Source organism: Amblyomma maculatum, chromosome 1, assembly GCF_055883805.1.
Source record: "Amblyomma maculatum isolate TAMU_Amacu chromosome 1, ASM5588380v1, whole genome shotgun sequence".
Lineage (NCBI taxonomy): Eukaryota > Metazoa > Arthropoda > Arachnida > Ixodida > Ixodidae > Amblyomma > Amblyomma maculatum.
The window spans coordinates 309,467,851-309,486,927 of NC_139344.1; the positions used below are offsets into that span (position 1 = coordinate 309,467,851).

General features: G+C 44.1%; 1 long non-coding RNA gene and 1 pseudogene across 14 annotated transcripts; both read right to left on the minus strand.

The window, feature by feature from the left end:
- Positions 1-2,653: 2,653 nt before the first annotated feature.
- LOC146207037 (uncharacterized) lies at positions 2,654-12,293 on the minus strand. Of its 14 annotated transcripts, none has more exons than XR_014704910.1 (4): positions 12,119-12,292; positions 7,624-9,206; positions 6,974-7,140; positions 2,654-2,835 (listed from the first exon to the last, which is right to left on the minus strand). It is a non-coding gene; the product is annotated as an uncharacterized LOC146207037 (long non-coding RNA). The 14 variants fall into 14 exon arrangements; XR_014704793.1 differs by having other exon boundaries at positions 6,982-7,062; positions 12,119-12,291; XR_014704815.1 differs by having other exon boundaries at positions 2,654-2,832; positions 6,982-7,062; positions 7,624-7,749; positions 12,119-12,288.
- Positions 12,294-15,077: 2,784 nt separating this feature from the next.
- LOC146207038 (uncharacterized) lies at positions 15,078-15,541 on the minus strand (annotated as a pseudogene).
- Between the last annotated feature and the right edge of the window lie 3,536 nt (positions 15,542-19,077).

Sequence of the window (19,077 nt, forward strand, 5' to 3'; positions counted from 1 at the left end):
TGGAATCGCCGAAAGGGCAGTCACCCTGGTACTAAGCCGAGGTGTTTCTATAGCTCGGGGGCTAGTCAACTTGACCGATGGACAGACCGAAGTGCTGTTGACAAACTTCAGCGACGAGCGTCAGCAAATTCCGAAAGGCACAACTGTGGCCTTTTTCGACAGCATCCTAAATGCGCAGCACTGCTTCTCACTGCAACAGGAAGGGTCAATGTGCAAGACGCCCGTAACCATCGTCGATGTGAGTCCAAATTTGTCTTCTTCAGAACGGGACCGCCTTTTGGATCTCATTGATCAATTTCGAGACTGCTTTGCTTCCGAATCACGGGTCGGCCAAACGCCCTTGACAAAACATCGAATCATTACGGATGACTCGATTCGCCCGATTCGACAAAATCCTTACCGTGTGGCTTCGAAAGAACGTGAAGCCATTCAGCGCCAGGTGGCCGAAATGCTTAGAGACGACGTTATCCAGCCGTCACAGAGCCCCTGGGCTTCCCCCGTGGTGCTTGTTAAAAAGAAGGACGGCAGCTTACGATTTTGCATAGACTACCGCAAGCTCAACCAAGTGACTAAAAAAGACGTGTACCCTCTTCCTCGCATCGACGATTCCCTTGATCGCCTACGAAATGCACGTTACTTCTCATCAATGGACTTGAAAAGTGGATATTGGCAGATAGAAGTAGATGAAAGGGATCGGGAGAAGACAGCATTCGTCACTCCCGACGGATTGTATGAGTTCAAGGTGCTTCCGTTCGGTTTGTGCTCGGCACCAGCAACATTTCAGAGGCTGATGGACACGGTGCTCTCGGGACTTAAGTGGCAAACATGCCTGGTGTATCTTGACGACGTGATTGTGTTTTCGGCCACATTTGAAGAGCATCTACGCCGTTTGCTAGCTGTGTTTCAGGCCATACGATCTGCAGGCCTCACCCTAAAACCCGAGAAGTGTCACTTCGGTTACGAGGAGCTGCAGTTCTTAGGCCACGTCGTTAGCCAAGAAGGTGTCCGGCCTGATCCTGAAAAGCTCTCCGCAGTCGCCAAGTTCCCAACACCTACGGACAAAAAGACATTGCGGCGCTTCCTGGGTCTTTGCGCCTATTACCGTCGGTTTATTGCTGGCTTCTCACGAATTGCCTGGCCATTAACTTCGTTGACGCGTGACAACGCTGTCTTTAGCTGGGGTGAAGAACAGCAACAAGCTTTTAATGAGCTGCGGAGGCGTTTACAGACACCACCTGTTCTGGCACACTTTGATGACGACGCCCCTACACTGCTTCATACGGATGCCAGCAACGTGGGCTTAGGTGCTGTGCTGGTGCAGCGCCAGGATGGTGTGGAAAAAGCAATTGCTTACGCCAGCAGGACCCTATCTAAAGCGGAAGCGAACTACTCGACAACCGAAAAAGAATGCCTTGCAGTGGTATGGGCGGTTATGAAGTTCCGCCCTTATTTGTACGCTCGCCCCTTTGAAGTCGTCAGCGACCATCACTCTCTCTGTTGGCTGACGAACCTAAAGGACCCTTCAGGGAGACTCGCGCGTTGGAGCCTTCGATTACAAGAATTTGACATGACGATTATTTACAAATCTGGAAGGAAGCACACGGATGCTGATTGCCTTTCCCGAGCGCCGGTCGAACCTTCCGCTATGACCGATGAAGGCACTGCGTTTTTAGGTGTCATAGATGACGCAACGCTTTCCCAAAAGCAGCGAGAGGACCAGCAATTGCTCCCTCTTATTGATTTCTTGGAAAAGCGAACTACGGTTGTGCCTAAGATTTTCGCCCGAGTAATGCCTTCGTTCTTTATTCGCAACAACGTACTTTACAAGAAGAACTTCCGCCCAGGGGGAAACAGTCATTTACTCGTCGTCCCATCAGCTCTCCGCAGTGAAGTTTTGCAAGCGTGTCACGACGAGCCAACCGCCGGTCACCTAGGCTACACCCGCACTTTGGCTAGAGTACAGCATGGATCCCAGACGGCCATAGACGTCCGACGGTCGATCGACGGACGTCCGTTTTCGGACCTTCGGACATCCGACGGAAGTCCGGTTATGTTCGATATACGTACAGCGGACGTCCGTCGGACTATCGTTCGTGGATCCGGATCGCGTCCCACGGACGTCCGACGGGCAGCCGGAGGCGGACATTCGGACGTTTCCCGGAACATGCTTGCAGGGCCCGCTATTGGTGTAAAAACTTGCCAATAACATTTGTGTAAAGCTCAGCAAGCATGTGCCATGGAAATTTCAGTCACTAGTGCTCAATACCTTTGTCGTGAGAGTAAATCAGACAACAGAATATGCAACAGGTTCAAGTTTCCTGTTGTCTGCTTTACTTTCACGCACAAAGCACTGAACAGTAGTGTGCAATTATAACTTCCATCAAAGAGGCACATATGCTAGCTGAGCTTTACACAAATGCACCATTCCTGAAAACATGCTAAGTGCATAGGCATACCAGCATGCGAGGTTGTAAAAAAAGCATTTTTTTTTTGGCTTTATTGCAAAAACTGCATGCATAAATAGTCTACACTAAAAAAATATTGATGTTAAGGAATGGCATGGTAAAATGCAGGCCAACTGGAGTATTAAGAATCTACTTGAATAATTTTTTTTTAATTATCCTTGGCCGTGACAGCTCTTCCCTTGGGGAGGTAGTGAAGGAAAAGGTATTTATTGAAACCTAATATTTCGGAATTAACGAGGAGATGATCAAGTTCTCTGTGGGCGGCCTCCACAGGCCGGGATTCCAGGAGCAGTTACTATCCTGTGCATTTGCTCGATCAGCTGTTGCTGGTCTTTCAGGCCTAAGATGGAAAGAGCAGGCTGGGCTCCTCCTGCAATAGAAGGGAAAATGAAATTCAAGTTATCTGTGCTGAACTTTGATTACACATCTCCAAGGGCAACTGCCAGTTTCTCTCAATTGCTTTTTCCAGATGGCACTGTACGCATGCATCTCCATTCAGAACTGTCACATACTATATAGAAAGGTCATATAACTGCAGCAAAACCCATGCAGAATAACAAAAGATACAAACGTAGTTTGAACAGAACCTGGCATTCAGTATTTTAATGTTTTTATGTCGTCTCTTTGAACATGCCACTCTGACCAAACATGGCATGTTATGCTTGCTGCTATGCGCCCTCAGCAATGCCCAAGACATGGAGTGCACATGCAGAGAAACTAAGCATAAAGGATGCTGTATATGAACATAAAGCACAGCCAGAGCATTGCAGTATTACACAGGTACGCATTGGCGGCAGAAACCTGCATTTTGAGCGGTTTAACAGGCAGATTTCTAAAGTCATTGTTCCTGCTTTGAAAAGAAGTGATCAATAATAACATCATTTAAAATTGTTACCTTTTTGTTCTGTAAACTGCACATTTCGCTGGTTTCCATGTACCCTCTACCGAAGACATTCCCTGGGCGTGTCGGGGGTATATCGACATCAACATCTAGGCTACAAGCGTCTAGAAAGCGTCTCCTTAGAGCAGCTGTGACGAAGTAACTTATCTGATAACATGCAAGCTGCTGCACCAGAATAAAGATAGACATTTGACATGTGGCTAAAGCCCAATGTGGAAGCATAGCCCGCCGCAGTGATTGCGCAGTGTTCATGCTTCTACAAGAGTTAAAAGTAAAGTTATTTGTTTACCCACAGCGCTATATGTGACATTACAATAGCAAGGCTTATAGTTACACAAAACACAAAAAGCTGACAACCACAAGCTCCTGATGTATTACCGGCAGCATGCAGCATGGATGTTAGTTACTGAAATATGGCTGCATAATTCTGGCAACCAGCTGTGCATGTATGTCATGGATTTCTCAACTACGCACAACAAATTACAAAAAAAATAATAGTATTTATAAATGCAGCCAGCTGTTCACAAGCAACACTGTAGCTTTTTTATGGGGAAGGTAGTGGGCGCCAAAGAAACTGCCCCTGTAAAGGCACCTAATTTGCCCCTATGTAATATCGGGGACAAGTGTGTGGACTACACAAACTGCAATCAAAGCACATAACTTTTACATCGACCAGGAAACTCGGACCATACTTGTCGATGTGAAAGTTGAACGTTAGTTCTTTCATGTGTGCAAGAGAAATAAGGTCACAATTTGTTTACATCGCGATTCTAGTCCAAAATCTCCAGACATACTGTCCAGAGACTTTCGCCCCCGCAGTATAAGCCACCATTTGGGTAAGAGATTAGTAAAAGAAGTGTATAAAAGACATTAGTGCTGTTGGACAGCCATAGCCATAAAAATGGTATTGACATTGGAGTACTGCCTTAAGGCGGGGCCTAGGGCATTACAAAAGCAAGAGTTAATGTCCGCTGGTCCTCATTTGAACGAACAAAAAGAGGGGGGGGGGAAGAAATCTACCTCAACTACATGTTTTGAGTGACACCAAGCCGCAGTTAGTATTAAAGATATCACAGTTTTGTGGAAGATTTGGGAGCGCTTTGCTGCTTTCTTACAGGATTGGACAAAAGAGCTCACCATCTTCAGAAAGGCACGTTATATCGAAATGAAAATAGTGAATTTACTGCATCTGGCCACAACTTGCACACGGAGAGGAAGATGAACTGAAAATTTTATACATGAATGTACGTATTTACAACAGGTGAAACAATGACCATGATCTATGCCGAAGAGGAAAGATCAAAATCTAGCTCAGAACGAGTTCTCCAGGCCGCGGGGCCGTTTCATTAACTTCGGGACACCGCCCACATTTCTCACCCCCAATAACAACGAACTCACACATGACTGGCTAACAAACATTTTGGCATGTCTTTCCACTTTCATAAGTTCTTCATCCTCTCCCTAATACAAGCAATGCAAAAGGGACAACAAATTCGTTTCACAACAAACGGAATTTAGAGAATGGACCTCGAAATGATTGGCTCACTAGGTCACATGCCAAACTCTCTCCCCTAGGAAAAAAAAAAGAGAAAAAATAAATAGAAACCACCAAAACGGTGTCCCACGTGCGCAACCATTGCCCAACGCTTGCATCCTTGGCGGCTCCTTTTACAGGGCAATTATTGCAATTATTGGCGTCCGAGTCAGCACCATTGCGGACCACATCAGAAGAGCCAACCCACATCCTCCCGCTCCGCATCATACAGTCACTGTTACACACTTGCCCTTTTTCAACGCCGCCATCTCCAACCATTGTTGTCATCCAGGGTTGGAATCCTCAACGAGACCCCACTCAGCGCGCCTGCACTGAATAATTGTCACTTTTATGGGCTCCTCAACAAGGAAGAGGGCCTTACACCCTTCAACCTGACAGTTTTTTCTTTGAACGATAAGCAGTTCTTCCAAAAGAGGTGCTCGTTTCAAAGCTGGGCTACCTCTGGGTGATGGGTCCAGTCAGAGTACTAAGGACCCCTTAGTACGCTTAGTACTAAGGACCCCTTAGTTGTATACTGTTCGTAAAGCTCCTGAAATAAAAATGAGCCCCCTACATGACACAGCAACGAGAACAAACTGCTTGTCCCCGCGTCTTCGAGTGCGACAGCAAAGTCCTCGGAAGAGGGGACTTCTTTCCCTCTCTGCCTACGTTTCCGTTAAGCACTGTAGCTGCTGTAGCTGCCTCTCTGTGCGTGTCTCTCTGCCTCCTGTCCGAGGGCAAGTGGGAGACGGCCGCAGCTGGGCATTGAACAGGTGACCCAAAAAGAGCAGACTGATAATGGTGCCTAGCATACCCACCGATCCCTTACAGAAATCATTAAAGAAATGAAAGCAACACATCAGATAACGCTACAATGTTTCTAAGTGCAAAGTCGACAACTCCAAGTCATATAAATATATGTACAGGGTCGTCCACTTCTAGCTATAACACAGACACTGCTTTCAAATCAACATTACGTACGAAACAGCCACATATCGATGCAAATCAGTGCACACACACAGGGACCCGGATGTGCTGCTTCACATGGCCTGCCACTTAGCTTTATTGTGTGGCCGGTTCAAACGCAACAGCGTCTTGAAGGCGGTGAGCATGTTATAGCTAGAAGTGGACGAGGCTGTACATCTCCGCACATTAACTAGACAGAAACAGTGCAGAGTAAACTAATAATTCAGTGTCTAGCAACACTATTAAAAGGGGATAAAGGCCACGGGGGGCTACGATTATTAGTACCGTTTTGCCTTTAAACTACAATAACATACTTGTTGCAAGCTTAAAATCAAAGATTCACACCTGTCCCACCCACAGCAATGGAACACACATCTGACTCAAGTCTGCAGAGAAGAGCAAGCTAGACTATTACAGACGCACCCTTGGTTATTTTTCTGGCATTTCTGAGGGTGAAGAATCTGACTTGTCAGTAGCATGTATATGAATAAGAATCCTATGACAGTAAATGCATCAGATTTTCTGGAGTGGCTTTTCTTTGCTGACCACATATGAGGTGAGCTATCCAACTTGGCCTAGGTTTATTCTATGAATAACAAAGCTATAGCAGGTACACAGTCGTCCACTCTGGCTGAACATGCGAGTGCGTGGCATGCACTTTTTGAGATGCCACTGCATCCATCGCAGCTGCACATCGTAGCGAAGAGGCAGACAGCGTGAAGTACCAGTTCTAGTCCCTCTACCACCACTGGGGTCCCAAACTAGGGACCCCTTGTTTTTGTCAGGTCAGGCCCCCTCAGGGTCAGCTAGTGAATAACCTCCTGTATTTGTATCTGATGGCAATGTTTTCCACCGCCACCCACAATACGCAGCTGCGCATCATAGCAGATGTGAAGCAACAGCTCCTGGTCCTTCTATGCATAAGCCACTTTGCCTTGATGCATGCTTGCGCACCATAGTAAAGAGGCAGACGACATGACGCAGCAGCTCATGGTACCTTTACACATGAGCCCCCCCATTGTACTTCGATACGCACCATAGCAAATATACAGACTACGCCACACAGCAGCTCCTGGTCCCTCTATGCATAATTGCCTCAATACGTACCAGCGTACCTGAGCGAAGAGGCAGACGTGAAGCTGCAGCTCCTGGGCCCTCCATGCACAAGCCACTCAGCATCAATGCACGGCTGTGCACTGTAGTAAAGAGGCGAAGGACGTTAAGCAGCAGCTCCTGGTCCCTCTACACATCAGCCATTTTGCCTTGATGCGCATCTGCACACCGTAACAAACAGCCAGATGTGACAAAGAAGCTCCTGGTTTCTCTACACATAAACCACTTTGCCTCAATGCACGTCTGCACACCGGAGCAAAGAGGCAGATGACGTGAAGCTGGAGCGGCTGGTCCCTCTACGCACAAGCCACTTAGCCTTGATGCATGGCTGTGACGGATGCATTGCTATTTTGCAAACTGCATGCCACACATTCCCATTCAAGCTAAGAGTGGACGACTGTGTAAACTTAAAATACTGGTTATTTACTTCAATGGACAATGACAAAAAGTAACATGGTGGACAATGCAAAAAGAATTTGCTGCATAAAGTTTGTTCAAACCAGTTCTACATCCTACATGTAAACAAGCTAAAACCTTAATGTCGAAGGGATGTCCTGTGTGTTTAAAATCATCACGCTCAAACAACTTCAACACTGACAATCATGATTCAATATTAATAATATAGATAATGATACAATACTCACTTTTAGCCATACCAAAGAAATGAGAATGCAAAGGAATGTTGCTGTTTTTTCCCCGTGGATGACAGTTTTCCATGTTCAAAATGCTGCTTCCTGTTGGCCTACGAAATCGGCTACAGCAAATGGCATCTGAAAAATTTTCGGAAGCCTCATGCTAGTCTTCAACGAGAAAAGCATTGCCATACAGAAGCAGAACACAAATACTTTTACAACACACTAAAAGCACCAACTGCAGTGCTGTTTTTAGGATGACTAGGTAGAGGTTTTGCTGTAGCAAGCCAAATGTTAGCCTTCAATAAGGAAAGCATTCCCATACAGAAACAGAACACAAAAACTTTTACAACACATTAAAAGCATCAATTGCACAAATGCTTGTAAGATTACCAGGTACAGGTTTCTGCTATAGCCCATATCATGTGACCAGCGGCTATCAGAAGCCTTGTATGTGAGCATGATGCCCTAGATTCAATTTATGGCTATCACTGTATTAACAAGTATGGGTTTAAAGCTACTTTAATATGATAATCTAAGAACATGGTAAGAGCTTTCAGTGCGAGACATAAGCTCAGTATCATGCACTATAAGGTGCTGCATGGCTCTAGTGTAGCTTTGGCATTATCTCGCTGTCAATAATGCAGTGAAGTTCTGAGGAGCCTTTGAATATCTGTAAGGACAAAGCAACAACAATTTTGTTTTCATCTCACTTTTGCTCAACTCGTTTCTTTTTTTTTTTTTTTTTTTTGAGCCCGCGGCTTGCATGGCCTCCCAGCCCTAGTAGCACAATATGTTTCTGTAACATTGCAGCAACATTGTCAATGTTGTACAATGTTGCGATAACATTGGACTACATTTATCCAACATAATGCGAAAACTTTCAACATTCGATAACGTTGCTGCAATGTTAACAAGTAACATGCTGGCAATGTTGCTCTAAAGTGGTCTTTCCACATTGCAGCAATATTGTCAAATGATGTATAAATGTTGAACCACATACGATGACATTACTATAACATTTACTTTATTGGCTAACTGTCCTTCTTTCAGACTATTTCTGCAGCCCAAACAGAAAAGCCGGTATTAGGTCACTCCACTGACCTTGTCACTTCCCCGTATGACAATGTTTATTTATTTTTGAGTTTGAATGCAACCTTGCATGTCATGTGCATGCGATGAACAGTACAAGTGTACTCAACTTTGTTACACTGAGATAGAAATATATATACTATATTTATATGCAATATATTTAGACTGATGAGATTGCATTATTATTCAATTAAACATGCGGACTAAAATTATAACTGCTGAAGAAATTTAGTTCTGTTTTCACTAATGCACCGCAGCCTAATGGTCATGAAGATCGTCGCGAATCCAAATCAAGTCGAAATCGCGGTCGCGCCGAGAGCCATTCCTGCCAAACCGCGTGTAAGCGGTGATCGCGGCAAATTCTTCACGTGCATGGAGCATTTTCCTTCCTCCATGGCTCACGTGTGTTTCCCTTATTCTAGCATAGTTTTCTTCTGGTCGCCGTGTTCTTGCTGCTGTGTTGCATTGCGGCTTCATGAGAATTCAGCTGAAATGACGGAGGCCTGCACAAAGGATAACATCAGTGGTGAGTGATTTATAACCTACATTGTTGAGCTGTGACACGTGTTGCCTGGCACAAAGCCAGTAGTGCATATATGCATGTGTTACCCATGCCCTTCGTGATAGTTTGGTAAAGTGTTACATTCATTGTATCATGAAGAGAGTAAAGTGTTCGCTAAGCGAAGTGTCGATCCGGCAACGACGCCGAAGAATAGCAGAGGCTGTTAATGACGAATTAGAAAACTGTTCGGCAGATGTCAGTCCTGATAATGGTCGTGACAGCAGATCATGAAGAGAGTGAAGTGTTCGCTAAGCGAAGTGTCGATCCGGCAACGACGAAGAATAGCAGAGGCTGTTAACGACGAACTAGAAAACTGTTCGGCAGATGTCAGTCCTGATAATGGTCGTGACAGTTGTCCATGTCTGTGTTCATAGAGCAGCGTAAAATTTTTGTAATTAGAGATGTGCCCACCAAGATGCTTAGCTTAGCAATTCGATTTTTTTTTTTCAGGGATGCAGCTTCACTTGTGACAGCATCATGATTTGGAAGACCCCCTCATCGTGACCAGCTGGAGGCTACCAGGGCACAAGCATTTTTAGACATGCTAAATTGTTCAGTCAAATGCTGACAATACTTGTTTGCAGTTTTCCAGTGCAATGGCGCATGTCCAAAGAAGGAAGGATTAAACTAGTAATAACTCTACTGTTCATAATACGTCTGCTTGTTTCTGAATACCGAACTAGGTTGTACTCCTACTTTGTATATTTGTGTCAAGTTTCTGCACAAAATAGTGCTACACTGTGTTATAGTGTTTGCGTAAATAGTTTACTGAAGTGTTTTATATTTGTAAATGCAAGTTGAGGGGGGGGGGGGGTTCATTTTCATGCTATGCTATTGTGCCCAGTAACTGTTCAAAACATTATCTCTGGTTCTTGTTCCTGAGTAGCCTATGTGTTGCTTTGTAGCTTTGTTGCAAGTTACTTTATAAAGTAATTAAATAAAATAAATCTTGTCTGAAGTGTAGGCTCGTGTGGCACATTTTTCAATCTATGCCAATGTGCCTGTGTAAACGTTCAGTATGTTATATATCTGCTTCCTTTTTCTGAATAGGCAGTACTGCTGTTTTATATTTTGTTGCAAGTTTCTGCATTTAATAATTTATTAAAGTGTCATGTTTGTAAAACTCAAGTTGAGGGACATGCACATTTTAAAGCTATGCTGATGTGCTTAGTAACTGTTGACATTTTTTGTGCTTCCTGTTCTTGAGTAGCCAAGTCGGCTGCGTGCTATGTATGATTGTTGCAAGTTTCTGCATAAAACGATTGTCTTGAAGTAAATGTCTTACATTTGTGACACTAGCTGCTGTATGTCAAGCTAATGAGTATACTGGAATCAAGCTTGCTGTTAGGCTAATTGAATAAATTCTTGACAAAAAAAAATAGTGCTAAAACACAAATGATGGTTAATGATGGTTATTTGTAATGCACATGCATATATATAAATCATTCTAATTGCCAGAATAACCACTTTCAGTGCCATTTTCAGGTCACAGCTGCTTATAGCATCTAAATGAGCACTGGTACAGAGCTGATGAATATTACATTTAAGGTCTCATTCAGAGCAAGCGGCTTGAAAAGTGGGGAAAAGCTGTGTTGTCCAGTGCAGCCTTTTAGGTATTCGTACTCTGCCACCGGACTGCCGTGTGGCAACGAGTAATGTTCAGTTGCTCATTCTTGCGACCTTAAGCTACCATAACCATTGTGGTACGGTGATACCATTGCACATGGTTTAGCCTTTCACAAGATAAATTTATTGAACACCAAGCATCGATAGCTAGTGGCCATCAATGCGGCAGAATATTTCAGTAGCTTGGAATGCTGCCTGAAAGTTTCTGAAACATTACAGTAACTTTGCAGCAATATTGCACTAACGTTGTCATGGGAATGTTGCATGTGTGCAAATAAAAAGTTGTACCAATATTAAGAAAATGTTGCAGCCATGTTGCATTAATATCGTCTTCAAAAGTGGCTTAAACATTGACTAAAGGTTGTTGTAACATTGGTGCAATGTTGCTTCAATGTTGTCTTATGTATGTTGCATCAACGTGGCAAAAAGAGGACACTAGCCACGTTAAGGCAATGTTGAAAGCAAACATTGCGGCCACATTGAGGCAACAAAGTGTGCTACTAGGGAGTATGCCTGTTTTGCATAAAAGAAGGCGTTGCAGGTACCAGAGCTCATAGCCCAACTGTATCGCGGCGGCGGTATGTCAAATTCGTGCCAGAACAGCGCAGAACAACGGGTCAAGAAAAAGACAAGTGCTGACTTTTTTTTTTCTCTCATCTCCTTGTCCGGTTGTTCTGCGCGGTTCGGTCCCACATGCATAACCAACATGCGCAAGGTGCTGTCCTGGTTCGTCAAAGCTGAAGGAGAGTACTAAACCTTTAGTTATTTAGTAGCTACAGCCGTTCCTTCTGGAAACTGTAGTTGCCGTAGAGCTCGAGAGAGAAAAATCAGCGACTGTCCATTAAAAAAAAAAAAAAAAAAAAACTCGCGACGTTTTCACAAGTGTAGGCATGTCGCACGATAGGCTCGAGGAGTGCAAAAGTTTTCTAGTATAGTTTTTACAACTCAGCACGTTTATAACTCCTTTAAAGCTCGGGCAGGCACTCCTTTATCAGAGACAGAGAAGTTGCGCGGCTTACTGGCGCAGCATCCAGTAATGCCGAGAAAGATGGCCCTCAGACTTGAGGCTGCACTTTAGTTAGTCGGCGCGGAGCCATCCTGTCAGTCTCGCCTAAAACACTCGACCGTTCGGCTGCTGTACAGAGCTGTTTCCTTACCTAAAAGCTCACCACTATCGGTGCATCGAAAAGTTCCACTAAAGAAACAAAAGTTCGGTGAAATACTTACTTTGGAATCGGCGGGTGAACAAAGTGTGCCAGCCGCACAAAGCCACAGCAAAAACAATGCTAGCAGTGCATTACAGCCGTAGGTATTTGTAACTGCGCAGAAAATGCAGAACACGGAAACGTGAAGCCATCTTCCATGACTAAACTTCAACTTGTCAGGTGGATTGGATTGGCTCATTTAAGATTTTTTTGAGGATAGGTTCGGTTTCGTTCTTTTTGAGCTTGCTGCCATGCTTGCTGCGTCTATTCAGCCACTGATTAAAATTTCACCGAAGCATCATGATAGAAAAATGTTTAATGGTCATTTCACTTTTAATCAAAAATTTTTGATGGAATAATTCAACGATGAAACACGCGGAAAATAAAAAAAAAACTGTTTAATGGAAACGCTTTCTATCGCATCGATTCGCTCTGACATCATATAATGCAGACTTGACGGTATTACTGATTTATACGCTGTTCAGACGAGCACGACGACTACAAACTATATCATAGCTGTGTAAAAGCAAATCCAGTGGCGGACGTACGGCGGCTGTCCGCTGGGCGAACGGATTCGACCATCCGCCTTCGTACGTACGCCGGAATTCCGGCGGACGTCCGAAATCGGCCGCCGAGTTGCGGCCGAGTTCGGTTGTCCGTCGGACGTCAGTGGCCGTCTGGGATACTACTGGCCAAAACTGCCGGCGACAGTGAAACACTATGTACGTACGTGCATAGACTGCCAGCGCCGTAAATCACCCCCTGTAAAACCAGCTGGCCTACTCCACCCTCTTCAAGTGCCAACGACACCTTTTAAACAAATCGGTATGGACCTCCTGGGACCATTTCCGACGTCCACAGCCGGGAATAAATGGATAATTGTCGCCACCGATTATTTAACCCGCTACGCGGAGACCAAGGCTCTGCCAAGGGGTACCGCCGCTGAAGCAGCTCGGTTCTTCGTTGAGAACATTGTCCTGAGACATGGCGCTCCGGCACTCATTATAACAGACCGAGGAACTGCATTTACGGCCGAACTTTTGGAGACCGTTCTCCGCCTCAGTGGCACCAGTCATCGTAAAACTACAGCCTATCACCCCCAAACCAATGGGTTGACGGAACGTCTCAATAAGACCATCGCTGACATGCTTTGCATGTACGTCGACGTGAACCACAAGAATTGGGACGAAATTCTTCCCTACGTCACGTTCGCCTACAATACGGCACGCCAAGACACCACTCGTATGACACCATTCAGCCTCCTTCACGGGCGACCAGTAACAACTATGCTGGATGCAATGTTGCTCCCGAATGCTGACACCGATGATCTCAATCAGGACGCCGAAGAATTCGCTCAACGTGCAGAGGAAGCTCGACAACTAGCGCGTGTGCGGATCAAAAATCAGCAAGAGCATGATGCACGACGCTACAATCAGAGACACCGACATGTCATGTACGAACCTGGCGACAAAGTATGGGTCTGGACTCCTATTCGCCGCCGTGGACTCTCCGAAAAACTATTGCGGCGATACTTCGGGCCCTATGTTGTTCAGCGACGTTTAACCGACGTCACTTATGAGGTGGTGCCAGACAAGGTGTCGACATCAAAGCGACGCCAGCAACAAGCAGACGTCGTCCACGTTGTGCGTATGAAGCCCTACAACTCGGACTGACCTCATCGAGACGATGCTTCCTGAGGAGGGGGGCAAATGACGCGTATAGAAGACGACGCAAAAGATGACATCGGAGACGACAAGCGCGAGCCTGGAAGTGAAAGAAGCTTGAACGCAAGACTTGTTCTGGTCGACCATTCAAACCGTCTATCGCTAGGTTCTCCTTGGTGTTCTACCGAGACTTGACAATATAACGCAGCGCCGAGTTTGAAAGTTGTCGGCACGATTTCTTGAAAGTATTGATGGAACTTTTTAGCGTTAATCTGTTTCCGAATGTCGTGCGCACTGTGTTCAAGTGGCAGAACCCGTGGTGAGGCGCAAGGCGGAATGTTGGTTCAGCAGCTACCTCGACGTTCAATAATGGCGGCGCCTCTCCTAACTGCCTCCGCCTCCGCATGAATACGCGCGCAATCGCGGTTGCCGGTATATGTGCGGGCCGATTTTTTGAAGTCGTGGTGTTGTCGCGCTCATGAAATCGCTTATTTTTCAAGCTGTAACGCAATTTTTTATTTCTTTCAGGTGCCGTAGTATTGGAGAGACTACATCATCGGGCCGAAGTCGGCAATCTTGGAATCGAGGGCTACCTGGATTAATGTTTGGATTATGTGCCAGTATGCGTTGCCGCTGTCATTGTGGATTAAAATGTGTATACATGTACCTACTGCGTAACTCATCCCTAGAAAATGGAACATAGCTGCCCTCTCCCTTCAGGTATCCGGAGAGGTAAACACCCGCAGCTACTCGATGAGACCAATATTCCATAGGGCCTACAAAACCAATAGGAAGCCTACTGGTTTTGTAGGTCTATCAGATTATTGACAGCTATGGGTGTACTAGCATTACAGACCTATCTGTTTTATCAGATGCCATAGGACCGATAAAACCATAACCTATACGACCAGTAAACAATTGACCTATAAAACCAATACTCCAGCAGACCTGTAAAACCTATAGGCTAGAATACCCATAAGACCAATACTCTGGCAGACCTATAAAACCAATATCAATCTGATAGGCTATTAGTTTTCTATTGGATTTTTTTGCTAGGGAAAGAATCTCGCATTCTTGAGAACACATTGTTTTTCCCATTCCGCGCGGCACCGCCGAAGTTGCAGTTGGTCGCTAAAAGCAACCAGCTTTGATGCGATGTTGTTGACTTCCAATGCTTTTAGGATGTACTGGCTCACCATGGTCGAGGTCTCACCTTGCAAGGTGTCGATCTTCAGCAGCTTCGTTTGCACACCAGCAGCAGAGGGGAAGTAGCGGATCATTATTGGAAATATTTTCAAATCTTTATGGTTCGAGGCATCACAGAAAACGGATAAATTTTGCATAGTGGAGTTCAGCCTTCAACTTTTCCACGGCAGAATGAGCAAGTACGTTCAAGGCAATCGCTTCGGCTTTCGTGCGTGCGCAGGCAAACCTCTTGTCGAAAAGCTTCTGAAGAAGTTTTGATGTGCAATCCATCAAATGAAAGCTTTGGTTGTGGGTGATCGTATGATACGCAAATACGCCTTCGGAAGCAGAGAGCTTCAGATCCAATTGTCACCAGCACGTTCTTATCTGAATAACTTCGTTAGGGTGCTGAAAGATATACTCTGTTTGTGCTTCTCGGTACCTATATGTTTTAAAATGTCAGAACATCCACTGTGGGTTATGGAAAAGTCTGCCCCACATTTTTCGCAGCGGACATCGTGCTCCGACTTCGTTTTTTTTAAGAACGGAAACTCTTTACCTAGTTCGCCGCTGAACTTGCACTTCCTTTTAGGCATTGCAGTTGGCGCAATAAAGAAGCCACACTTCACCAAAAAACAAACGTAAGCATGCTGCGAATGTTCTGGACCTGGCCAACAAAACAGGGAGGAAGGAAACAACTCTTTCCTCCATGCAACAAAAAGTCTCTCTGGCTAGATCTTCTAGTACACTGTAGCTGTGCCGTATGGTCCCGAGAAGAGTTGTTCTGGGGACAATATGGCTTGTTCATTCATGACTGCGGTGATTTCGGCTAGTTCGGTACATCAAGGCGAAGCGGGTGTCGCGAGTGTAGCCAAAGCGGGACAAAACGCCGTCCCACAAGTATGCTGGCGGGACAGCAGGACCACACCCGCAAAAGCGGGACATGTCCCACCTAAATCGGGACGTATGGTCGCTAATCATACCTCAAATAAAGTTGATGGAGCATATCATAAAGTCGCAATTAATACAACCGGATTTCAGAACATTCAGCCTCAGGATTTTAGGCTTACAAGAAGAAATGTTGTACATTGTTACTAAGGAGGTCATGTTATATATGGGTAACTATAGGAGCATTATAAGACGTGTACTTTTTAAGTAGTACAGAACTGTGCGTAGCCTCTAGAAAACATGAAAATATTGCAGCGTATATAACATGAAGAGTAATGGCATTGTATGTTTTGTAAGTGTCAGCATATGTTTGCTGTCAAATTGAGATCCATGTGATGCATGCATCTTTTAATGACTTAGTGCTTGTTCTAATGCAACACATGGACCATTTCAGCTTGTCATGCCTTCGCATGTCTAATATGTAATAAACAGCGTCTTACGTCTTCTGCATTTCTTTCACGGCAACAAGTTTTGCATCCGTCATATTGTGATTTTTAACTGGACCTGTAGCCAGAAACAGACTGCTGACTGCCATCACAAATTTGTTTGTTATATATTCAAACACTGCATTTATTTTCGTTCATAAAAACATTGAAATGCTTTAATAACTTTCATTGTCTTGAGTAAATGTTTGTCATTCGTTACATTGATTGCTTGCAGTCCAGAAATTCTTTACATTCTTATTTAGCTATACCTTACACTTACAAAGTTATATATGTGCTACACTATTTTTCCTTCCATTTAGTATCTCTTTCACACAACCTCAGAGTTTAAAAACAATTATTTATCAAACAGCACTTGTGAATATATCTAAGTAGACACTTTTTTAATTGCACAATGATGGCATAATGCAGTGAAGAATAAGCTAATGTGGTCCACCATTTCAGTTTGCAAAAGACTTATGAAAGAGAAAGGTAGCATGCACTATAGCCAATTTTTAACAAAATGTTCTGGGCATATGCCACCTTTTATGCAACTAATATGTCAACAGCAAGAAGAAAAAAAAAACCCTTTCTTATACATTACTAAGGTGTAAAGATGAGTAAAACGAGTATTTGCTGAATTTCGGGCTGTCCAGACATTGTGGGATTGCTTTTCAGAATATAAAAAGGCATTTTTCTAGCATAAAGGAGGGGTTAGAAACCTTGCTGTATTCATAGGGGTGTGAGGACTGCACTGGGTGCAGTGCTCAGGAAAGTGTGGCTGGGAATGGGGGGGGGGGAGAGAGGGTGTGGTAATGCAAAGAGTGCAGTTAGAGAAATATATGCAAGGCAATTCACATGCTGCAATACTGTGGGCCTTAAGTTCTTTTCCTCAAGAGAATGCTTTTTCTCTTTTGTTGCTGTAAGAGAAGGTTATTGTTAAAATGAGAGATACAAGTCAGTCCATCATGAAATCGAACCTGACGACCCCCACTATCACTCCGCTGCTGAAGACCACTTTGAGACTAAATGTATTCTGTTAGCAAGGCATCACTACTCATTGGTACCTTTTTTATTTGCAAGGAGGCTACAGTAGTCTGTGCTATTGCTTTTCTATGTTGCTTGCACCTATAGCATGCAGTACCTGAAGTAATAAATGCTGCACAATTTCATTTGCAGACAAAGCACCTATACCTTTACAAAGTGGTGGCAAAGATGGATGATTTAAAGCTCTTTCTCAAAGATGATGTGTGGCCGCAGTGTGCAAAGCTATTGAGCAGAAATTCATAAAATCAAATGAGCTCAGAATATCAGTAGACAGGTGCCAGAAGTTCAAAAAGAGTATGGTAGGGGAATGTGTCAGAGGTTCAGGGTTTTCATTGCAGGAAGAAAATAAAAGGGGCGATGCTTGAGTGCACTGGTAGATTTTATGCCGAGCTCTGCATTAAATCAAAAGCGATTTTAGGAGCCGCAGAACATATCTGGTCCTCTTGAAGTGAAGAGATTTCTTTATTCTACTGAGGGACCTCTCAAGCCTTAAAGTATGTATTCCGAAGCTTACATCCTTCTACGACAAGCTGTCTGATAGAACACATTTCATCGAAATGCCTTGGCTGAGGAGACACCTCAAATTAAAGTGGCAAGAATTGGACTCGAAGAGGCCAACAGTTGGTCAGCATTGGAGTTCCCCAGATTGAGATTTTCTAGAGCCTCTCCCCAGCCTGCAACTATTCCTAATATATGAGTGTCTATTGTATCCTGTGAGAGGAGGAGGTTGTGTCCTGTGAGGAAGAGGACCTATGATGGGTCAGTGCACGCTTTCAGATCTTGCATTATCATCTCTCGTAGGTGAGCTGGCAAAAAACATTGATTTTGACAAACCGAGTAGCAGCTTTGAAGCCTTAAAGACCGGAAAATGAAAATGTTTTTTTTTTTTTGCTTTATGCTCTTTAAATCAAAACCAGGTTTCAAAACAAGATTTATAATATCTGAAATTAGTTGCTCAAAGCAAGATGACTTCAGTGTTTCCCACTTTTTGTACACAAGCGATTTCTATAATTAAACGAGGGGTATGCTTATTTCGTTTGTGCGGCAGGATTAATTATGCACTTGTCCCTCTGCAAAATTTGTCTTTTACAGCGTAGTTGTTGAAGGCCTCAATTATGACTGCTTGTTTGTTTTTGTAACTTCAGTTCTCTTCTGTGTGTTCGAGTTGTCCTTTGACTATTAGCATGCTTACTTCTCAAATGGCATTTCTACGCCCATATTTGCATGTGAACGCTCTGTCTAACATTCTAGCTGGTTCGTATTTACTTTATTCTTTGTCACTGTGGCCGATGTAATTGCAGTTGTCTTGTGCATGTTCAAAGCTTTCAACAGTCCTTATGAAGAGTTTGTGGAAGCATAAAAAAATATGAACTACAATACAGCACATTGGCCAGTTCTCAAGGCTTTTGCTGGCACTGCGCTATGCCTGATGTAAACAAAATTGTTCACAATGGCACCGTGTTATAATCCTGGTCGCATCTGCCAGTTTGCCACTTTTTAGTTACTGTGCGTGTTACCAAGTATTTCTACATGCTCAAAGTTTGCAATTCTTGTGGTTTTTATATGCCCTTTTATTTGAGTGGTCCCAATCTAGAAATTCATCTGTCAAAAACCTCTACTTAGTTCTTCACAAATGCACCTTTCTTAAGAAAAGAAAAAATATGACATATGCCCCTCGTAATATAGCTTATTATCAGTTGTGGGGTATGCTTGTT